The following is a 25,091-nucleotide window of genomic DNA, read 5'->3' as shown; positions in this document are numbered from 1 at the left end:
ACATGATGAAACTCTGTCTCTACAAAAATATGCAAATATTAGCCGGGCATGGTGGTGCATGCCTGTAGTCCCAGCTACTCAGGAGGCTGAGGTGGGAAGATCACTTGAGCCAGGGAGGTTGAGGCTGCAGGGAGCTGTTATCATGCTACAGTACTCCAGCCTGGGCGACAGAGAGCCTGTTGCAAAAAAAAAAAGTAAAACAAAATTATATATAGACCTAATTTCTTAATTAGATTTATTCTAAAACATTTAGGAATTATTTTCTCCAATATTTACAAAAAAACAAAAAAGGTATCTTTGACATGACAGTGATCACGTTACGTGTTACTAGGATTTCTTTCCAAAAAGATAGGAAATGAGATCACTTGGCAAAAAGGGAAGTTGCTATGTTAGAAATGACTGAACTGATGCATGCATTTAATTGTGTCTTGTGGTAAACAAGACTCACACCAGGCAATAGGTCAAATGACTACGCGAAAAAAAGAAAGTTTTCATGGTGGTTATGATTCTTCAGTGATATGTAGTGATATTTTTCTTATTTTCTCAAAAGTTTATTTATTATTTTGATCTATTATTTTTATAAATAGATGTAAAAATTTTAAAAGCTCAGTTGAGATAAATCTCTTAGCAACTTGAAGAAAGTGGCTTAGGTAAAAAAAAAAAAAAAAACAGTTATTATGCTGCAATTTCTATATTTTGTTTCTCACAACTCTCTTAAAACTTTGATTTTTAAAGTTTTTGTTTCATAACATGAGCTTCACCTTAACTTCATCTTTCTCCTCACTTTGGCCTTAGGGGTGACTGAAGTATTTAAGACAAAGTTTAACCCACATACACATTCCACATTGATGGATTCCATTGAAATGATGAGCTCTCCACCCATTTGTGTAACTGTTTGTTGATATTTGTCTCATCCACTTGACTGGAAATTCCACAAAATCAGAGACTATAGCTCCTTTATGTAAACTGTGTTCCAGCTTCCAGATTAGTGCCTGAATGTAACAAGTGTTCTACAAACATTTCTTGAACGAAAGCAGAAATTTCCCAGTTCTTGCAACGTATCCAAACAAGAACAATGTCAACGAAAGAAAACAAAAACGCTTATCTTCGTTTTTGTTCTCCCTTGGGGACAATTATTTTCTTTCCATGAACAGGGAAGAACTTAGCATGGAAAATACAGTTTTAGTTAGTGCTCTAATTTAGCGGTGGTGAATAGACAAAGCGGTAAACAGTGCAGCCAAATAGCAGTTTCATTCTACTGGTGAATTAACCATCTGATCTCTTCCAGGCTTCTTGAAGGCAAGGGTAAGAAATAACAGGTTAGGATATAGTGAATGTATTTTGACTGCATCACCTTACTTGTCTAGATTAAATCCCTCCATGAGGTCCCCAAACCAGGAAGGAAGAAATCACCACTCACAGATGTTATTGGAGTTTTGAAACAAAGGAAAAACTGTCTGCTCCAAACTTACTGGATGAACTTTTTATGAACTTCCTTTCCCCCAAGAGTGGGAGGTGGACCTGGAAAACACGACTGGCACCATCTCCTACAAAGCTGGATATAAAAGCAAAATGGGAAGGGTGGGTGGGGGAGGTAGGCAAGAAATAACACATCCAGCCAGAAAGGACCATGAAAGCACATCATTAAGAGACTCAAAGATAAATGAAGCAGGCGCTAGAAAGCCAAGGTTAATGAGAAAAATTAAAAATTGCACATTTCTTTTCTAGGTTTGACTTGCTTGGACTTTAGCAATGGGTATACAAAGTTCTCACTCAAGAATAATTGTACTTACAGAATCTTATTACTGAGCACTTCATGTTTTATTTTTGTAATATTCACAACAACCCTATATTTTGGTGTTAAATATTCCCATTTAAAAGATGAGAAAACAAACTTGGGTTAAGTATTTAATAACTTGCAGAAGGTCATCCAGCAAGTAGGAAACAGAGTTAGGATTAGAACCTAAGCAAAGAGTCCAGAATTCTGTGTTGTCTCAGGGGGTTTCTCTCATGTGTCTGTAAGTCTTACAGATTTTCCTTTGAGCACATTTATCTTCTTTCTCCCCTCGTCTCCTGCCAGAGTAGATTTAGAAGGCTGGAGAAGAGAATCTTGATTCAGTGAGGGGAGAGGGACATCATAACCCAGTAGAAGGACCAGTCCTTCCTATCAAGTACTCAGGTTTTTCATTTGTAAAATGATGGGGTTTGCCTATACAGCTCCTCTGACTGTTTTATTATCCTGTAAGCTAAGGTATGTGAAATGGAGAACTTCCTCTGGGAAACTTGCCTACTTGAGCAGAAGAGGACACTTACCCAACCGTCAGATTTAGCAAAACTGTAAGAGAATATGCACTTGTCCTTCAACGTGGCTAACTAAACATTGCCATTTGCAAAGTTCTCATCCACCAAGAGGAGAAGGGCATGGGTTCAATGAAGTAAGGAGCTGGAATTGGAGGCCATGGGGATGATGTGTATTACCATCAGACTCCTATTCCCTGCCCCCAAGAACAGAAGGAAACGCTTCCTGCGCTCTTCTCTTGCCGACACCGTTTCCTCTTGCTTGATTTCCTCATGACCCTCAGACAAGTTGCAACTGTTTGACCCGTTGTTGTGAAACAAGTAATGTGGCTGGAGTTGGAAAAATAACGAAGAAAAAAAAGTAAGAAAGAAGGAAATAAACCCAACTGATTTGCTCTGAAGCAAAAACATCAAACTTAATTAATATTGCTTGAAAGTGTATGTAGAGAGGCTTAACTTTCCCGTCACTCATCCATTTAAAAGATATTTACAGAACACTTTTTATATCCCAAACACTTTTCTAGGTGCTTGGGAAAGGTTAATGAATATCACAAATAGAAATGCCTACCCTTAGGAAGTGCCTTAGGTGAGTAAATACTATGGAAAAATAAACACAAAGCAGATGGAGGGATAAGGGGAGTCAGGTGTGTGAGGAGTTAGCAGACTGCAGCATTGGAGAGTCAGAGGAAGCCTCCTTGAGAGATTGATGCCAAGCTACAAATAGAAAAAATAGGAGTCGGCTCTGACTATGTGGGCGAGCATTCCAGGCAAAGGGACAGTGAGAGTTAACAGTCAGTTGGGAGCATGCCTGGTGTGTGTGAGGAACAGTAAGGAGGCCAGTGTGGCTGGAGCTGGGAGAGCTGGTGAATGGGAAAGGAGGACAGATAGCAAGTGGCCACACCAGATAGGACTTGTGGGTCATAGCAAGGATTCCAGCTTTCACTCTGTGGGGAGAACCATTGCAGTGTCTTTGGAAAATCAGTGACATCTCTGACAGCTAGGGTAAAAAGGAGTATGGCAGGAGGAGGGGAAGCAAAGCAGGATGACCTGTTAGAGGGCACGATGGAAATCCAGAAGAGAGATGATAATTGTTTACATTAGACAAGCGTGATGACTAGTGGTCAGATTCTGGATAATTTAAGGTAGAGACTGCACAAAACTCTGAAGGACTGGGTATAAGACAGGAGAAAAAGACAAAAGTCACAGATGATGAAGACTTCAGGTGTGAGCAATCGGAAGGATGGAACAACTAAACTAAAGTTGCAGAATTATTTGAATGTGGGGCAACTCTTGCTTGATAGAGCTCTTCTGACCACATCCTGAGTGGAGATCCTCAATTAGGCCCATAGTTGTGTGACCTAGTGGCTATGGCTGGCGGTGGAAAAAATAAGGAGGCACGGAAGCAGGTAGAGGGGTGGGGCGCAGAGTAATATTTCCGGTCTTCCAGTTCCTGTACTGGGTTCTTTATAAAAGTTAATTCATTTAATTCTTATCACAAATTTATGTGTTTGGTGCTATTATCTCCATTTTTGTGGTTAAGAAAACAGGCTTGGAGAAGTAAAATTGTACACACATAGCAAGCAAGCAACTGGGCCCAAACCTGAATTTAAATCAGCACCCAGGTCTCTGGCCCCAAAGCCGGAGTCCTCTTTCCTCTGCAGAATGAAGGCCAGTCTGGGTAGAGCTCTGGCAGCCCACTTAGTATTCACGTCCCAGTGGCCCAAGTCTTGAAAACTAATTTAACAAAACTCTTTTAAGCTTAGTAAACAAGGTTGCAAGAGCATCAGGAAAAGTTTCTCATGGGTCTGAATTTTGTGCTTAAAAGAGTGAAACATGCCCAGTGACCTCATCTCCATTAAATCTACTCAATGAAATCTGTGGTTTGTAAACAGTTTATCAAATGGGTGTGGTGGGAGGAGAATATTTGTCCAGGGCTTTACATTCACAAAAACCCTTAAAGCTGATCTTCGGCGTTATTAACAAATAAGGTCAAGCTGTCAGTCACAGAGATATATTGATAAGACTGAAAACAGAAGACACATAATACTTTTATATCTTATCCTGTCCTGATCATAGAATCTTAATATACTATGAAGTGCTTATACTTTTAATACCATAAATACATTGCAATATATTTGTGCAATCTAAACATGTTAATCTATTAAATATAGACTATTAATGTATTTGTAAAAGTTTAACTTTGTTGTGACATTTCTTCTCTGCTTTCTAATACTGATATTATTTAAAAAGAAGAATAAGAAAAGAAAGGAGATGACTCAGGTCCCCCTTGACCTTCACAAGGGCTCTGTAGTAGAAGCTTACAACACAGCAAGCCACCATCTACCTTAATAAATATACCACAGTGAGGGAAAAAGAAATTCAGGAAAAATGACACATTTTTCTCTTTTCTGTGGTAAGTAAGTGTTCCAAGTACAGGTCTGAAGTTCTGCACAAATTCCACCTTGGATGTTTTTGGAATCTTGGAGCTTGGTAAGGTAATGTGTAGTAAGCCTTTAATCATATCTAGTTGACAATATAGAAAGATTTCTAAATGGAAAAGGCTCAAACCAGACATCCTTCTGATAGTCAGTATATCCTAATATAAGCCCCATCTTGTGGTCAGAAGGCAGCACTGTCACACTCCCATCCACAGAACTGCTGAGAGGTAAGGCTAGGAGAGTTTCAGGAAATGCAGCCAGGATCTTAGGCAAGCACGTTGTCCTCTGTTCCTCAGCTTTTCTCATTTCTCTGGAATGGTACCAGTTCACTTGCTCATTTCCTCTGTATATGTGTATGTGTGTGTGTGTGTTGTTGGATTTAAACGTTGGAGCTTGTCATTTTCTGCATCCTCCTCCTCCCAGTTTCATCTTCATTGGAACTTAGGAATCCCAGCAAGGCCCAGTAGCTCACACCTATAATCCCAGCACTTTGGGCGGCCGAGATGGGTGGATTACCTGAGGTCAGAAGATTGAGACCAGCCTGGGCAACTTGGCAAAATCCCGTCTCTACTAAAAATACAAAAATTATCTGAGCATGGTGGCAGGCACCTGTAATCCCAGCTACTCAGGAGACTGAGGCAGGAGAATCACTTGAACCCAGAAGCCAGAGGCTGCACTGAGCCAAGACTGCACCACTGCACTCTAGCCTGGATGTCAGAGTAAGACTCTATCTCAAAAAAAAAGAAGACAAAAAAAGAAAGAAAGAATTAGGCCTCCCAGGTTAAAACAAACCTGTTTCTTCTTCCATTTTCAGTGTTAGGATTAAGAGGACTTGATCTGAATCCCAGTTTGTGAACACCATGAGAACTGAGGTGCAGCCTTGGCAACACTGGCTGGTCAGAGGCACTTGTGGCTGTGGACTATGTGTGTGTGTGCGTGTGTGTTGGAGAGGAAGGCAGTCTATCCATCTGTTTCGGGTGAGGAAAGGTCAAAGAAGGATGTTAGAAGGGACAGAAGGAGAATAATTTTTTAAAAGGTGGAGAGAGGAAAAAAGGAGAGAGAAAGGAAACCTATGCCAAGGCTCCTTGAGCCACTTTAGGGAGGGTATTAGGACCCTGCTTTCTTTCCCTTTAAGTGAAAGCAGGCATTTCTTTAATGTGGGGCCTAACAAAATAGTAACATCAAAATATCTCTGAAATATGTAGCAATGTGGTATACAAGGTATAGACTTTCTTTTTTAATTGTAGTGAAATATGTGCGACATAAAATTTATAATCTGATTCATTTTTGAATGTGTAGTTCAGTAATATTAAGTATTCACATTATTGTGCAACTGTCATCATCATCTGCCTCCAGAACTCTTAGTACCGAATAAAAGTCTGTGTTCAAACTGAGGCTCTGACACTTACAGTCACTTAATGTCTGAGGTCCCAGTTTCTCTCATGTGTAAATGCCGGCTTTAACGAAAAAATAAATGGAAATAGTTGTCGTGAGCATTAATAACAAAATTTGTGAAATGCTTAGTATAGTGATAAATGATAGTAGCCTTTATTTTATTATGATGATTTCCTGGGACTCTTTATTATGATGATTTCCTGGAATTCTAGCTACTTGTTTCCTCTTCATGAATAACACGATCCTAAACCTTCCCATAATCACCTAGTGAAGCTACTTCCCTCCCCACTAGATCAAACATACCCTATTACCCCATAGGTTTCTTACATTATTTTTGTGTATTGTTTTTTAGAACTGTGTATCATTTCCTATGGCAGGGAAATGGGACAAGAAAGAAAAAATAAGTAGCTACCAAGGAAACCAAAGAGTACATCTTTATTACAATTGTGTTCCAACCTATGCAAATTATCAACTCATTTCCGCAGCTAGAACACTGAACACTCAGAGTCAGTGAGGCCCAGACTGGAGCAGGGCAGGGTCAGGGAAGCCAGTCACCGGCACGGCTTTCGCACCACAGCCTCCAAGAAGTCAGACTCACAAGACCTTCTTGCTTGCGTACACATCCCCTTGTGAAAGGAGCGGCTAGACCGGTGGGCAGTCCCTCCCTACCAACTGCCTCATCTCAGGCTCCTCGCATGTCCAGTGCCCCTCCTGCTACCCACCAAATACTTTAGCTCCCTGTCACAGCCTGTCAGGCTGGATTTGCAGGAAATTTTTAAGACAGGTTAACTTTAAAAGGCTCCTGCAGGAATTGTAATTTCTCTTCATGGAACCATTCTGACTTCCCATACATTATCCCATTCAGCTCTCAAATATGACCCTCCCTCCCTCCCTCCCTCCCTCCCTTCCTCCCTCCCTTCCTTCCTTACTTCCTCCCTCCCTCCGTCCCTCCTTCCCTCCCTCCCTCCCTCCCTCACACTTGCAGTTCTTTATTATAATATAGTTCTCTTTTAGTGTAGTAAATTTGGAAAATAAAATATAAAGAAGGAAATAAAAATTGGCTGTAATCTCACTACCCAGAGATAAAAATTTTAATGTACATCTTTCAGTATTATATGTGTATTCATGTACATACATTTCTACATTGGTATTATATGGTGCATACAATTTTGGGTTCTCTGCCTATCTCGCTTTCCAATCTCATCAGCATTTGCTGCCAGTCAGTATTCTATCTCATGAGTTTTGGCTTCTGTGATGTATTATAACATGAGGTCCTACCAACTCCCTTTTCTCAACTGTTCTGTTTGGGGCCCTTCCCCTTCCTAGACCCCTGTGCTAGGTGAGTCCTGCTTTCCCTGGCCCGAGATCATCATAGAAATCTCCTAACTGCTTCAACTTTGAGCTTCCTCCCCTGCACTTTTCACTCACTTCTGCCAAGTGAGCTTTCTAAAATCTGAAATTTTTATAGTTTTTCTACAAATCTGAGTGTGTCTTTCCCACACTTTAGCCTTCAGTGTTTACCCCAGTGCCATAGTCTTCAGAATACAGTTTATACTCCCGGCCTTGATAAAAGTCTCTCTCCACTTGGCCCCTTCTGGCCTCTCCAGACTCCTCTCTGGGTCTATCTTCCTCCCTCTCACCCTCAGCTTTAGCTTTTCCATTCTTCTTCCCTCTTCTGGCTTTTTTTTTTTTTTTTTTCTCAAGAAACTTACTAATCCTTTAAAAGGTCTAGGCACCATCACCTTCTCAACCTTGTCCCCAACCTACTCCCGTGTTATTTAAGACCTTCAGAACAACTCTGTCCTCGTGCCAGGAGGCTTCCTTCTAGCCCAGTGGGTTCTCAGACTTTACAGTATGTCAGAATCCCCTGGAAGCATTACTGAAACACAGCTCACTGGACTCCACTCCCACCATGTCTGTTTCAGAAGGGAAAAGGAGGCCCCCAAAATTGTCTTTTCTAACTAGTCTACAAGTGATGATGATGATGCTTGTCCAGGCACCAGAACTTAAGAATCACTGCTTTAGTCCAAAGTGCTGTATCATAAGTGATTTCTTGTGTCTGTCTTCTGGACAGTGACCTCTGTGTAACAGGGTCTGAATTGGATCCTAAAATCCTCACATATGGTGAGTACAGTAAAAAAATCTCCTGAATAGAGGAACTCTTCCGGAAGTCCTCTGGCTCAACAAGCAAGTGGTAACTGTGACCAAGGACACCCAACTTCCTTCTCCAGGCTCCATTCAGATCTCAGATTCCTGAGAGGTGACTCAGTATAAAATCCTGTGCAATGCCTTTGGCTGACATGCCTCAGGAGTCATGGGTATGAGCCCCTTGACCACGTGTGGAATTTCCCAAAGATTTTTAAAAATCTCCCTTCGAATCCCCTTTCCTCACTGAATTTTCCCTCACAGATGCCTCAAGAATAAGAATAATAAGGCATTGTTTGTCTATAGATAAGTCACCATTGCAGAAACTTCTCTCCTTAACTTTGTCATTAGGAACCACGAAATGACACAGAGGAATCTATGTAAGGTTACCTTAGAATTTTGGTAAACATTTTGTTCACATAAAAATTATTTGTTTTTCTGGAAGAGAGTAGGAAGGAAAAAAGGTGGAATTTTGTGTCAACGCAAATATGGTACCATGGGAAGAAAAGTTCCTTTGAATATGACCTAATGGAAACTCTTTCTGGGAAGAATTCTGTTCTATCCACTACCCTATTAACCACATCTGCTTTCACACACATGACATGTCCAATCTAAACCTAAATCTACTAAATTCAGGAAAACGATTGTTCATTCAACTTCCCAGAATCACATGAAGTCAGGGAGCAACGTGCAGTTTCCCTAAAGTGCTCTTGTTTCGTTTTACATGTTAAACTTCTAGGTATTAAGATAGTCTTTTAAAATATGCCAATAATTTGTATGTTAGTAATTTCATTTGCAAGTGCTAACAATCTATAGTAACAGAAAATAAAAGAACTCATGGTGGCTCCATATTTTTTAGGAACCCTGTGAAGTAAATTTTATGTTTTAAGGCAAGCTTGGACTGGCTAGGCTTAGAAGTTACCTTTCCTTCCTGGTAGTGAAAAAAATGAAGGCAGGCCATAGGAGCATATCTCCCTAAGTACATGTTTGTCTCTAATTTCATTGGAATTATTACCTAGCCTTTATGAGGCCATCCAATTCTGATTGTTTTCTTCCTTTATTAACACCATGATCAACGGGGCACAATGATGGTACATGGACACATGTTCAGGGAGCTGAACTCAAAAGTGAACATTCAGTGATGTACCCCATGGATGATCAACAATTAATGGATGGCTTATAAATATTTAATAAACAACAACAACAAAATAAACAGCCATAAGCAAGACACATTTCAGCTAATTCTTACCTATAAACAACATTAAGTGTGGGATAAAACAAGACCTTTTACCCCATCCCTCCTGAAATATAAGGAGGATAAGATTTACCTTGAACAAGTCCAGTGACATTTTCTTGAGTTCTAACTTCTTACTAATGTTGCATATTCTACTAAGAATATGCAATAATTTAATAACCAATCACTTAAAACTCAGGAGTTCTAACCTGCCATTCTAGTAAAAAGTGGACGATTCTATGTTTCAGCCAAAAGAAACATTCTCAGCATTATTCAACTCTGTGCTGGACTTCAGAAAACCTAAAAAGTTGTACCATACAGATAGACACAAATGAAAATGTTTTCTAGTAACAGTTGGCCAAAATTACAGAATGACAAAAAACTGAATTATTTCTAGAGAACCATTTCTTTGAAGATTTTGTGAATTGATCTTATAATATTAATTCACCAAAATACACCAATGATAGAAAATATCATGAATTTACCTACAACATAATCACAGCAGTGCTTTCATTCATATTTTCACAAGGGATTCTGTGATTAATTTGCTTTTTGTTGTATTTCTTTCATTCATCCATTCAATTAATGTTTATTGAATGCCCGTTAAGTGCTAAGCATGGTGTTGGGTACAAATAAATTCTTATTAAAATATGCTAACACTGTCCAGTAACATTTTTTAATTTTAAAGAAATCTAGCTGAGTGTGATGGCACACATCTGTAATCCCAGTTACTTGGGAGGTTGAGCCAGGAAGATCACTTGAGTCCAGGAGTTCTGGGCTGTAGTGCACTATGCCAATTAGGTGTCCACGCTAAGTTTGGCATCAATATGGTGACCTCCTGGGAGCAGGGGAACCACCAGTTTGCCCAAGAAAGGATGAACCAGCCTATGCAATTTATCAGCTCATTTCCACAGCTAGAACACTGAACACTCGGAGTCAGTGAGGCCCAGACCGGAGCAGGGCAGAGTCAGGGAAGCCAGTCACCGGCACAGCTTTTGCACAACCTCCAAGAATCAGACTCACAAGACCTTCTCATGAGTCTAAGCAGGTCAAAACTCTTTTGCTGACCAATAGAGGGATCATGCATTTTAGTAGCCACTGCACTCCAGTCTGAGAACTATAGCAAAACTCCATTTCAAAAAAAAAAAAATGACAACTTTTAATATCTACTGAATTTGAAAATATTCATGACATCAATATTACTTTAAACAAAAAAGTTACATTCATAAAGTTAAACATAAAAAAGCCTTGAAGTGCAACATATTAGTTCTGCCCAGAAATTATACAAATTATGTTTCCTTTGTTGCACAAACAAAAGCAATTAGAATACTGTTAGACAAAACTCTAGTTCAAAAGTGGGAAGGAAAATGAAGCGGAGTAGAGAATTCTTCAGTTTAGCTTTATTTATTTCCAGAATGGTTAAAGACTAGTATCTCCTTGTTTATGTTGCTTAAAACAGAAAAAAAAAAAAATAAGCCTTATTAGTGTTAGTAGTGTTACAGAACCCAAATTCTATGAAACTTTAAAATAGCCTGAAAATAAAGAGGTTTAGATAAATCTTTCTTAAATAAGTTTTATTGAGAAGATTCCTGATTCTTGGATAATCTTGTATATAACAAAATATTGGACTACAAATGGGAAAGCCAGGCCCTTACAGGCACACTTGACAATGCTGAGGTTCCTGTAGGGTTATGATCACCGTGAACCTCCTACGGGGACTTAATTTTTCCCCAATTCTTTTCTCTTTCTGCCAGTTATTGATTCAAATGGTGTTGGAATGTCAACAGATTGTAATTGGTGTATGGAAAAGAAAGCATAGGCCACTCTATCTCTTGCTTCCTTCCAGACCATGAATCATAGCTTCTAATGGAATTATACAGGCAGCGGTGGGTGATGAATGATGACATTAACACAGGAAAGGTCCTAGGTGTTAGGTTGCACACTTCCATACACCTAAACACCAGACTAAGGCACCCTGATTCTCAGGGTTATAAGGCATTATATCTGCTTATATAAGAAGCCACAGGATCAGCATGGCATCTCCCTGGAGCATAAACTTCCATGGTTGTAAAGTAAATCAAAATACTGATTTTGTGCTCCATTAAAATAAACAAGAAAAAAAATAGATGCTTTGAAAGGAATTTCACTCTTATATGGGCCATCAGGCTTCTTTTACATGCTCTCTCCTATACCACTGGAGGCACATTGCTTGCAAGGGAGAGAAGTGATGGTCTATCACCTCCCACTGACTTCTGCTCACTTCCATGCCTCTGTTGTGCTTAGCAATTTATTGTAGTTACATGTGCGTTTATTTTGTCACCTACTAGATTGTACAGTCTGTGAGGGCAGAAACTGTGTCATTTCAGTCTTCTGCCTCCTCTATAGCCAGCATATGGCTTAATGCACTGCAAGGAGTCAGACTCATTAATTCCAGGATAGATGTTGCTCTAGGAATATTGAGGTGGAAAGTTGATTACAAGGAAAGTTGTGGAGAATGGGTACAATGTATGTTATTTGGGTGATGGATATCCTAAAAGCCCTGACTTCACCACTACATAATTATGCATGTAACAAAACCACACTTATACCCTGTAAATTTATACAAATTTAAAAATGTGGAGAAATCTGCTATCAAAATTCCCAAACCACTTCAATTGCACGCTTCACTTATAGGGCCTGGAATCCTCATTTTCTCTTCTCCTTTCCCCTTTATCAAAATCTGTCTCTTGAATTGTCTTTTACAATATTCTAGAAATGATTTTTAAAAACTTAAAGTGTTACTTCTAATAGAAAAATGTGTGTTTCAACAGGGGACAACACCTTAAACTAAAGAAAACTGCAGACATCAGTTAGTGGGTGGAAATTATTTTTGACATGGGGCATTACCAGATCTCCTAAAGACAACATAGACAGTTACATATTCCAATGACTTATAAGGCCAGCCCTGGAGTGACCCTGTACTGGACCACATGAGTCAAGCTGAACTCATTCTTTTATTGAAAAAAAGTTCTTTTCAAAGTTCAGGATGAGCTGTCATTATGCACTGTAGAATGCAGTGAGATGTATCATATAGATTTATATCTATGACAAAGCTCTATTCTCTGAAATATAAAAAGTGATTTGCTACTGATGGGTTTCACTTTTTCATCCATTAAATGAGAAACCTGGCCAACTATAGCAGAGAACATTTAACACTGTATTTTCTATGTGCCAGGAACTATCCTTAGTGCTTGCCATGTATTAAGTCATTTAATCCTCTCCACAACCCTATGAGATCAGTACTATTATTATCCCAATTAGCTAATGAGTACATTGAGGCAGAGAGGATATGCAGTTTGCTCAAGGTCCCATAGGAGTATATGACAGAGCAAGATTCAAACTTTAATATGAAATTCCAGAGCCTGCCTTCTTAACCACACTCCATGAGCTCCCAAGACTTTTCCAGGACTGAGAATCTACAAGCTTTTCTTATTTATCCATGATACACATCCGATATTGCATCATTAGCCCATAAAGCATTATAATAAGGAAAGTGCACAATATACAATGCTAGCATAATGAAGAAATTATAAAAATAATGATTATCCAAGATTCAGCAATCTTCTCAATAATAATTACTTGAGAAAAATTTAAATCTCTTTTTTTTTTCAGACTATTCTAAAGTTCTATGGTATTTGGATTCTATAATACTAAGACCACTAATAAATAAGTATTAATATTGAAAGTTTTTTCTCCCTTTTGCTGATCCTTTCTCCTTTTGCAGAATGAGTAAATATATCACACTAATCCCATTGTACATAAGAGACAGCAATTACTGAACTATTGATATGGTTTGGCTGTGTTCCCACCCAAACCTCATTTTGAATTGTAACTCCCATAATTCCCACGTGTCATGGGAGAAACCTGCTGGGAGGTGACTGAATTATGGGAGTGGGTCTTTCCTGTGCTGTTCTCACGATAGTGAATGAGTCTCACAAGATCTGATTATTTTAAAAGATGAGAGTTTGCCTGCACAAGCTCTCTCTTTGCCTGCCGCCATCCATGTAAGAAATGACTTGCTCCTCCTTGCCTTCCACCATGATTGTGAGGCTTCCCCACATGGAACTGTAAGTCCAATTAAAACTCTTTCTTTTCTAAATTGCCCAGTCTCAAGTATGTCTTTATCAGCAGCATGAAAATGAATTAATACAATTACTCATTGTCATACTTAGGATTTGAGAACTATAGGTGTCTTTAGAAGTCATCTTGTCCAAATCCTACATTATAAGATTCTAATCTCCAGTTTTAACTTGTACAAATGTTGTGTATTTCAAATCTAAAATAGAACTACAATATGAAGAGATGTAAATATTTGGCCATGTTTTTATGGGCAAGAGATTTCTACCTACAAAGTGGACAAAGATTCTAAATGTCGAAAAGGACAACATTTTTAGCGGCACAAGAACTAACCTATGTGTTAAGACCTCTTTAGAAGTCTCATACAAAATTTGGAATTTTATCTGTAGACTAACCTAAACTAATAATTTGATCTTCTATTTCCCTTTCACTGAAAGATATGGGCCACATTTTTCATGATAAACCATTTATAAAACTTGATTATTAAAATCATCTTGTTGTGTGCTTAGCAGACCAGATGAATCTCAGTTAATAGACTCTGTCCTGCAATATTAAAGGCTGATAATTAAGCATATTAATTTATTTTGTATAATTTCTTCTTTCCTTAAAGCACTTTGCAAGTGGTCTAAACTGAGCAGGACTTCAGAAAATTGGGTTCTGAGTACTGGCTCCATTGCTTGCTTGCTCTGTGACCTTGAGAAAGCCACTTAATCTCTTTGGACATCAGATTCTTCATCTACTAAACTAGGGGGTGGGGTTACACTCATCCTCTTTATCCCTTTCTGCAGCTGTCTTAGTGATGAATTTACAAATGGAACTTCAACAGTGTTGGTCTCATTTGAGGGATAGGTCAGAAAAAGTAAGTAAGTCCTTTAAAGTTCTTCAGTCAAAAACCCACAAAAAGTTGAGATTTCTCAAAGTATAGCTATGATAAGGCCATGATATGATTTGCCTTTGCGTCATCTCTCTCAAAAAATGTGAATTTTTTTACATTTCGGAATTTAAATTCAAATTTCTGATAGGAATATGTGATTGTATTTAAAATCATAAGATCTTTGAGATATATGAGCTATTACAAAACTAAGCTTGAATATGCAATTCTAAAGGATAACCATGTATTATCAAGAAAGTTTTCAATAATCTCTTTGTTCTGTCTAAATATGATATTTATTTAAGCTACCCTATTAGGTCAGCTTAATGGTGTGTCATTTTGACATTTCGCTTCTTAACTCAGGGTACCTTGACCAGCCTTAGGAAAAAACAAACAAAAAAATGAATTTAAAAAAGAGAAAGATTGCAATCTATTTAGTAAAGGTTAGCTGAACGAATCCCCAGATTAGATATACTTTGATAAGCAAACAATCATTGCCAGCATCTTGAACTTTGAACAACTGTTAAGAATATAACTAACATGGCTCTAGGGAAAATTTTTATAAGCCATTCATTGTTGCTCCCAAAATACGTTTTCAGAATAGATTAACATAAGCAGGCACCATAATGTTTGAGCATCATCTTTAAAGGGGAAAATGACTAACACACCCCAAATAATAACCAATTTTGGAGAACATTTTTTGAAAAGGGAGGTAATGCCAGAATATTTCATGGGAGACTTGAGGTACTTCTGTTTAGCAATAACATTCTTACTTAACTTCCTTAACTCAGGTTTACTTGATCCCACTATTGGTATCTTGTGATATATCTTTGGCAGAGCAGTCGCAAGTTTGCCAGACATATCATTACCCACATCTTCTTTCTACGTTTTACCTGTGTACTCATAATAACATTGAAATATTGTGAAATCCTGCATGCAGGGTCGGGAAGATCTTCTTCCCCAATCTGTGTAAGATATGAGTATTAAGGATGGTTTCTCACGTTAGCCCATTCTTACATTATATAAAATAATTGCACCATTCAATTCCTCAGTTCTGATTCACCTTCCTTTCATAATCCTTTTAGTAGTTCTTTGTAAATATCTGTGCTCAGAATAGTTCATACATATTATTTGCTTCTCTTCCATCTTCTGGTGATTAGACCAGGGTGTAATTCTAATTATTCTAGTCCTTCCATTGTGACTTTGTTAAAGGAGGAAATTGCCACAAACCACTATCATTTTGCTAGAACATTAATACTCAAAACAATCTTTTAGATTTGAGTCAGCTTCTTTTCATGGTTCAATGACTTCACATTTTTCTCTTTAGAAACCAAAACACTTAAAAGGTAATCTACTCTTTAGACTTTCAACATCACATTTTCTCTCAGACGACAGTTTTCCTTCCTCCTTGTGCTACCACTAGATCATAATAAAATGACAGAACTGAAATTATTATTCTTAAAAGATACCAATACTGGGAAAAAAATGGAAACAATGCTTTCAGGTATTTAGGCAACATGCAGCAATGTGCAATAAAAATAGCACAGAGTTTGGAGTTAAGTGCATTAGAAAAAAATCCTAGACCTGCTGCCCACCATGTGACTTTGACCAAGTTATTTAATCTTTCTTCTCCCCAAGTTTCTCATCTACAAATTGGGACTAGTAATTACTACCTCACAGACTATTTTGATAACTGAACAAGACAGCGTAGGCAAACATATTCAGTTAAGTGTTTGGTCTACTATATATGGTCAGAAATATCTCCGTTTCCTCAGTCAACATAGAAATATCAAACTCTATGGAAATTAAGAGAGTCATCTGAGCAGCCTAAGGAGAGGCCCATCAGTGACTGTTTCTCCCAGCTTTAGCAATCTCACTAAGAGTTTAAAAAACAAATGAAACAAACCACATAGTTGAAGGGAGAGAGAGAAAAACATAGATTCATTGTGCAAGTTGTGTGAGGGGAAAAAAAAGAGTGAACGCATAAAGTAAAAATATGGACATGCGTCTTTCCACATGCAGCCCTAATTCGGCTCTAAAGAAAATGGTGGCAAGAGCACAGACTGTATGGTCATACAATCCCAGCTTCCAACCATGAGTCTGACACACTTACCAGTAGTGTGACCTCAGCCAATTATTTAATGATGGAGTCCATGGTTCCTTGTGTACAAAGTTGGGATAATTGTAATTCCCTTGAAGGATTAACTGATACAATTAGTGTATGTAGAGTAATCAGTATACAATAGGCATTCAACAAAGAGTGCAACTGTGGTCACTATCATTTACAAAGAGAATTACTCTTAGTTGCTTAATTGGAAGACCTAAACAAATCTCAAATCAGCTACCAATGGGTAAAGAGCAGCAATGAGCCATGCCAAACATTCTACTTATTTGAAAGTACAAATGTTTGTAATTTTCCAGGAAGTTGCTAAGGAAGACATCCTGACATGGAGGACAATATTCTCTTACCTCACACACTATTGGCATAACCATTTGACAGCATTTCTTCTGATGATGTAAAATGTCTGTTCCACATGTGAGAACACAAACACTGTCATTCTGAATTGGATATGCCCTCCATTCCACCAGAATTCTCTCAGAAAGTGTAAAAATTTATGGCTATCTTCTTTGACATCATGAGTCTAACTTTATAGGTTAACAATGGGCTATAATTTTCTCAGTTCCTTTTTTAATTTTTTTTTTTTTTTTTTTTTTTAGATGGGTTCTCACCTGTTGCTCAGGAGTGCAGTGGCCCAATCACAGCTCACTGTAGCCTTGACTTCTTGGGCTCAAGTGATCCTCTTGCCTCCGCCTCCCAAGTAGATAGGACTATGGACATGTGCCACCACACCTGGGTAATTTTTTTTTTTTTTTTTTTTTTTTTTTTTTTTGTGGTAGAGACAGGACTTGCCCTGTGTTGTCCAAGCTGGTGTTGAACTCCTGGGCTCAAGTGATCCTCCCGCCTTGGCCTTCAAAAGTGCCTAGATTATAGGCATGAGCCACTGTGCCTGGTCTGTTTTTTATTTTTTATTATTTCAGCATTTACTTTAGCATCATAAGCTAAATTATTTCATCCTAACAACTCTGTGAAATAGACATTACTACTCCCCATCACTCTTGTTGGCTACTCATTGCCAGTGAGCTATCAGGGGAAGGAGGTGAGGTGCAAGGACATTTCTCCAGACAAGGACATTTCTCCTGGCAAAGAGGCAACTGTCAGCCATTATCAGCCAGCACTTCTGGTAGCTGGAGAGTGGGTGCACTGATCTGGGAAAGGGGATAAGGATGGATGGGCACCAGCAGAAACTACTATATCCTCATTTTGCAATGGGGGAGTGGAGTGGACAACAAGGATTAGAGCATTTAAGTGACTTACCATCCTAATATAGCTGATAGTGAAAAGCCAGATTCTAAATCAGACTGCCTGATTCCAAGTCAAGTGCTGTATCTCCCATACCATTGGTTTGCTGAAGGAAGAGGGGCAGCTGTGAATGTGTATAAACCTCTTACAAAGTGGTAAGTTGGAAGAGTTACTTCACTAAGAGCATTAATCACTGTAAAAAGTAGTAATCTCCTTAGGTGTGTCTACATTTAATCATTCTCAACTTCAGCTGATGCCCTGCTCATCTCATTTTCTGAGAACTAAAAAGCAAATCCATAAGCATTCTTTCCAGGTTAGCCACAACTTCATGATCTTTGATTTTGAGTCTTTTCAGAAGTGTATTTTAAACTCAAGTCCTGTCCTTTGAGCCTGATCTCGCAGAGTAGTATTTTTTATTTCTTTGGAATAATGGTCAATGCTGGGGCTTGACCAGGTGAAGCCTGATATCAAACAGACTTGTTCTCACATGACATAGATCTTATACCTCCAGTTTAGATGACATCTATACCCAGCACTTGCACTGTGACCACTACAAGGCATCACAGTGGTGGAATCACCACACTCCAGCTCCTCTCTGACGTCTTAGATCTAACATCACAGGTTAGCAATGGCTTATACTACCTTAGGTTTTGTCCTTCCTTCCTTTCTCTCTCTCTCTCTCTCTCTCTCTCTCTCTCCCCCCCCCCGCCTCCCTTATTTATTTATCAATTACTTAGCACCTCTTATGTGCCTAGTGACCTAGGCATTTTCATGTGGAAGAAATCTACTTTCAGCTACTCCAGCTTCCTGGTTGAGAGTAGTAAGGGAATAAAACAAGGGGATAGGGAGAGGAGTAAGAAAGAGATATTAAGTGTCAATCATCAGAAGGCATTCCCTTCAGTAAGCTGAACAGTCATGATGTCCAGGCATAATGTAGCTGGAAGTCATGATTCAGGGTTCTCAAAAGGTGAAACAGGTGGAAGAGAGAGGAGTGGTGGGAAGCAGCATTTATAGAAGCCTATTAGAACCAAGTGCTATGCCAGTTATTTCACTTGATTGTTATCTTCATTTAATTCCCTTATGTTACAAGTTGGTAAGTTTCCAAAAGTAAAGTTTCGCAGAACAAAAAGTGATTTTTTTTGCTTGTTTTTTTTTGTTTTGTTTCATTTTTGTTGCAAGCATCCAAACTGAAGAGCAGCTCAGCCTGGCATTTTGGCCACTTTGCAGGTCTTCACTGACCCTTCTTGAGCTCCACCCAGCAACTAAGAATTATTCCCTTATGGGCTTAAAAAAACATGAAAGTTCCAGTCTGAGCAATGGAGCTAGATGTCTCTGAAAAAAAAAAATACATATATATGTATGTATGTATGTATGTGTGTGCATGTGTGTGTGTGTATATATGTGTGTGTGTGTGCATGTGTGTGTATATATGTGTGTGTGTGTGCATATATAAAATAGTTGTATCTTTATGTAGTTAAATAGGAGACACAGCTTGATTTATGGGCCATTATTCTGTTCTTACTGGGATTTTATCCATAAGTGGTTCACAAGTCTAAGAAACCACTGGTATAACAAAGTATAACCATATACAGTTCCTGGGGGGGAATGAAAGCTATTACTGATTTTACTGCTTCTTCAACATTAAGAGACCCTATCAGACCTCAGTGGGGTCACTATCAGCTCTAACTTTGTTTCTATCCAAATAGACATAATTGAAGGTTAAAATGTTAATTTTACAAATATATTATAAGACTACTTACTTTCTACAATGAGAATTAATATCTAATTTAGTTTTCGATTAATCACTGTGTAGAACATAATTCAAGAAAGATTTGATATTTGAAAATTTCAAGATATTATTTAAAAGGCTGTAGTTTCACAAATCCATTCTTAAAACATCTGGTATACTCAAGATAGCACTAAATTTTTTTTTTAATTTTAGAAAATCAAATTCTGAACACAATTTATTTACATTAGCTGTCCTATTGACTCAGCAGTTTTCTATTAATTAAGAGTCTTTTGACACTCCTGGTTTTCTTTGAGTATAATATACTTTAAAATAATATTTCTTGGGTGTCTGCTGTGTCCTATGAGTCCATTCATTGTACAAAAATGTGAAGAAGAAAAATTTCCCCCAGTGGAGCTCATTGCAAGCCCCTCGTGACTGTTTTTACTGCTAGCACTCAAGACTGAGTAAGCTCACTTTTGTCATTGCTGTTTAATCAAACACCTTGTTTAATAAATTAGGTATTTAAAAAACCAATTATTGAACAACGGATATGGGCCAGGTACTATGAAGACTCTTGGGATTAAATATGAGTGAGATAAATACAGTTCCTGCCTTTACAGACTATACAGTTTAGTAGACTCAACATTCACCTCTAATTTAAGATTCTGAAGTTCAAGGCATGTGGACCTGTATTTCTAGAGCAGTAATTCAGCATCTCTCTGTCCATTGATCTAAACTGGTGAAAATGAAAGGCACTAAAAGTATTCTATGTGAGCAGCTCTTCAGCCTACAGTGAAATTGAGAATTGGCAGGCCTCTGGAATGAAGCAGAATACATTCATGCAGCAAATGTTTATTGTATACCAACTCTATACTAGATGATGGGGGTTACAATTTTGGTAGCAGTAGACATATTCTCAGCCCCTCAGAGAGTTTTGCATTCTAGAAGGAAAGATGTTCTAAAAATAACTAATTAAAATATCATGTAAAATAGCACAGATTTCAGTAATAGGTTTTCCTCTCTTTTCCACCAACATAGTGCTGTAAGCACAGCATGACACAATCACCCAATGAGATTTTACACCTGCCATGGAACCCCACTTAGTGACTGTGGCCTTAGAGAACCTAGCGCTCTATGGAAACTGTATCCACAAGTCACTAGGATTATACAAAATGTCTATGTTCAATCTGTGTATTCAACTCCACAGGGAAAGCCTTAGGACCATTGCTCACAAATGTTCTAGTCTTGAGAAAATCTGTAGATGACACATGATGAGTGCATTTCTTAGTAGGCTGAGCGCACCTGTTCATAGGTGTTGTGTGTGGACATCGCAAGTCAAGAAGAGATAGATCTGATGTGCCTGGTTGTGTCTCTGGAATCATTTTCTGTCATTTGATTATGTGATTTGACCTTGGTTATCTTCAACTAAGAAATGAAGAACTTAGGCCAGAAGAGAAAGAAAATTCTGATTCTGCATTTACTTATTCACATCCTTTTCAAACTTTGTTTGGAGGGGTGGCTGAAGACATTGTTTGGGACAAATTCCTATCTCCAGCCTGGGGTTATTTTCATTATTCAGGGCAAATAAGTAATACAGCATCTCACCTCATATTAATTGTTTTCTCCAAATTAGCATTTGGAGAAAATACTCACATGGAAGGCATCACAGTAGCAGGTACATTGGGGCTGCTCTACCTCCAGTGTTTGAGAAGAGCCATTTCCAACTTGTAGGGTTAATGTGCAGACTAAAAGAGATCCACACATAAAGCTCCCTGCAGAGCGTGTCACACAAAGTATAAAAAATGTCTTCTTCTTCTTCTTTCATCATCCCTCTCTCCCTCTAGCTATCTTTTAATATATAAGATGATTTATTTCTAAAAATTTGATTATGCAACAAAATTCTATATATTAGATCTGATTTTCTCATTATTACCTTTTATAAAATTATGCATAAATTTTATAAGGAAAAATTACTATACATAAATTTTATACATAAAATTCATTGCTCTCTCCTTCTAGCTATTCTTTAATATGTAAGATGACTTATTTCTAAAAATTTGATTATGAAACAAAATTCTTTATATTAGATCTGATTTTCTCATTATTACCTTTTATGAAATTATGCATAAATTTTATGAGGCAAAAAGAGTCTATCTTAAGCTTTTATGAAATATCTCTAAGAAATATTTTATTTTCTCACATTTAAAAAGTTTCATTGTGTTCGAGAAAATGATGTCCTGATATTAGCAGATAAAATGTCTTTATGAAATTATAAATGGTATTACATTTTGCTTTGAGAAGTTCAAAATATATTTTAAAATATTCATTTAAAACTTCATTGTAGAAAAGGAAAACAAGCTTTACCTGCAGTGCTGTGCCAGGTACTATGCTGTTTTGTACAAATAGCATTTTATTTAACTCATGCTGTAATGCTGTGAAGAAAGTAGCTTATCTACAACATTTCACGCAGAAGCTTTCTTTTCTCTTCCTCTTCCTTTGGCTTCCAGGATGCCACACATTCTTGAATTTTCTTTACCATCCTGTTGCTGGTTTCTCTGTCATTCTGTTGCTGGTTCCTCCTAGATTTCTTAACAGTAGCCAACTCCAATCCCTTGGAACTGAGACCTCTTTCCTTCTCTACCTATCCCCACTTTTGTGGCTATAAATATCCTCAAAACCTGACAATTTGCACGTGTATACATACAGCCTGGTCTCCTTTGCTGACTGCAAATATGACTATCCAAATGGCTCCTTGACGATTAGCTTGGGCAGCAATAGAAATCTCAGACTTAACTTGTCCAAAATTATATACTCCTCCCAAAGAGTTTTCCATTTCAGTAAACAGTAGCTCCATCTTTCCAGTCGCTCAGCCTAAAACTGCAGTGACATCCCCAACCCCTCTGCAGTTTCCGTGCCCTCTTGATTTCCATTCAGTCTGTTTCAGCCACACTGATTTTTTTTCCCTTTATACCACAAGGCATTGAGTCTTTGCACTAGCTCTTCCCTCTGCTGAAGACTGTTTCCCTCTGCTGAAACGGTCTTCTCTCAGACAGCTGCCCTCCCTGTCCTGCCTTAGAATTTTTGCTTCTCAGTGAACAATTTTTGACTGCCCTATTTATAATTCTAACTCTCACCATCTTCAGCTCTTCATCTCTTCCTGCAGCAGATACTTCCTTTCACCTTCTCTGCATTATTTTATTCTTTAATACTTGTAAGCATTTGACATACTATATATTTTCCCCTTTCACCAATTTAGTAACTGACTTTCCATGTTCCCCTCCTTCTTCCTACACATACACTAGAATATAAACTTAAGAAGGGTGAAGATTTTTGTCAGGTTTTTTTTTTTTTTTTTTTTTTTCCACTGCTCTATGCAGTACCTAGAACAGTCCTTGGAACATTGTAGGCATTCAATATATATCTGTTGAAGGAAACCTCATTTCACAGTTGAAGTAACTGCAGCTCAAACCTTGGCTTAGGTGACATTGGGTGTGAATAACAGCTTGAATGACAGAACCCAGTTCTGTCTGTCTCAATACACATCCTGAGCCATCAGCATCGTTTTGCTGTTAATATTTTCTATGTATGTATGTATTTACGTATCTATCTATCTATCTATCTACTCGGTATCAACTGACTCAAGACTTGAATATATCCGACTGCCAACATGATATCTCACTGGGGAAATAATAGATATCTCACATTAACCTGTACAAAATCAAGTGTGTTAATTTTCATTAGCAGACAAACAGTTCTGAGAACTAGAGGCTGCCAATGGCCCTTCTCTTAGAAATGATAGGATCCCTGCTCTGGGAAAGGACAGGGAAGGATCAGAGTTCCTTTCTCATGGGCCCAGGTGATTGTGTTCCTTGCCCTCCTGCCATGAAGCTCACGACTGTGCATGCCACATGCCTTACTTTTCCAGGAAGTCTTGTTTGCACATTCTTAATGCTTTGAAGAAACAGTATGTATATGAAAATTAAATTCTAGGTAGGAACGATCTATAAACTGCAGAGTATGTTGTCAGAGGTTTCATCAATGTTTGGAAAATCTTCTTCCTTATATGAGGTCAATGCAGTGGCTCACACCTGTAATCCCAGAACTGCCTCCTGGGCTCAAGCGATTTTCCCACCTCAGCCTCCCAAGTAGCTAAGATTACACGCTCCCACACCACACCCAATTCCTGGGATTTAAATCCCAATTCTACTACCTACTCCTATGTGATCTTGGACAAGTTGCTTAACCTCTCTGCATTCAGTTACTAATCCATAAAACTGAGATAAAAGGAGCACTTACTTGGAGCGTTGCTTTGAGGATTTGTGTATTAACACAGATGAACTGTTATGAAAGTGCTGTCATTGTTACTATGGGTCTTAATCTCCATACGTGTAATGTGATTGGAAAACCCGGTTCAATGACATCATAAAGGAGCTGCTTAAAACTTACAGAGTAGTGCTTAAGAACACACTCTAAAGTTGGAATATTGCTGGATTAAAGACTCATTTCCAAAACTTACTGTCAGTGTGGGTTTGGACATCTTATCCTTTCTACATCTCCTTTCTCACTGACTCTAAAAAATAGTGCCAGTAGTATCTACCTCAAAATATGGCAAATAATTAAGTTAACTCTTGTCAAGCCTTCAGATGGAACCTGGCACACAATTAGTGCTAAATAATTGAGAGCTCATCTATTCTTACTCACACTAGAATCTACAGGAATGTAAATGTATCAGATGAAAATTTTAAAATGTAGTCCAAAGAGTTATCTGATATATATAGTCTTACATACTAGCCCCCTGCCAAAAAAAATGGGGGGGAAGGAAGGTAAGTGATCCTTGTATAATTTTATATAGTTTCAGAATGTCTCTCCTGACCAAAAATTGTCATTTCTTTGTTCAGAGAAATTGCATTTTAGTGAGACAGTTACCTAGGAGATTCTCTGATGGTGTGATTTATTGTTGGCAGCAGCCACCTAGTCCAGTTGAAACAGCATAGGTATAAAGTCAAATGGTTTATAAGTAGAATCCCAATCCCTCTGCTTTCTGCCTGCGTGACTCTAAAAAACTGAGTCCTCATTATTTACCTATCAAATAAAACTAATACTCTCTTCTTATAAAACTGTATTAAAATCAAATAAATAGAACCACATATAAAGCCAGCACATGCCTAGCTTAAAGCAGATTCTTAATATATATTTGCATTTTCACCTTCTTTGTAACATTTGCTTTATTATAATCTCAAAAGTCAGCAATATAGGCCGGGCGCGGTGGCTCAAGCCTGTAATCCCAGCACTTTGGGAGGCCGAGACGGGTGGATCACAAGGTCAGGAGATCGAGACCATCCTGGCTAACATGGTGAAACCCCGTCTCTACTAAAAATACAAAAAACTAGCCGGGCGAGGTGGCGGGCGCCTGTAGTCCCAGCTACTCGGGAGGCTGAGGCAGGAGAATGGCGTAAACCCAGGAGGCGGAGCTTGCAGTGAGCTGAGATCCGGCCACTGCACTC

The 25,091-nt window shown here is 38.3% G+C and overlaps 1 long non-coding RNA gene across 3 annotated transcripts; it reads right to left on the bottom strand.

Moving 5' to 3' along the window:
* Positions 1 to 126: 126 nt before the first annotated feature.
* Positions 127 to 24,250, bottom strand: LOC103884400. Of its 3 annotated transcripts, XR_646975.3 has the most exons (4): positions 23,884 to 24,250; positions 2,314 to 2,628; positions 1,473 to 1,555; positions 127 to 176 (listed from the first exon to the last, which is right to left on the bottom strand). It is a non-coding gene; the product is annotated as an uncharacterized LOC103884400 (long non-coding RNA). The 3 variants fall into 3 exon arrangements; XR_002522076.2 differs by lacking the exon at positions 1,473 to 1,555 and having other exon boundaries at positions 144 to 176; positions 23,884 to 24,244; XR_002522075.2 differs by lacking the exons at positions 127 to 176; positions 1,473 to 1,555 and adding an exon at positions 1,582 to 2,095 and having other exon boundaries at positions 23,884 to 24,243.
* Positions 24,251 to 25,091: the final 841 nt, after the last annotated feature.

This window comes from Papio anubis, chromosome 3 (assembly GCF_008728515.1).
Source record: "Papio anubis isolate 15944 chromosome 3, Panubis1.0, whole genome shotgun sequence".
NCBI lineage: Eukaryota > Metazoa > Chordata > Mammalia > Primates > Cercopithecidae > Papio > Papio anubis.
The sequence above is the reverse complement of the archived record's forward strand: the minus strand, read 5'-3'. Positions and strand labels throughout refer to the sequence as shown.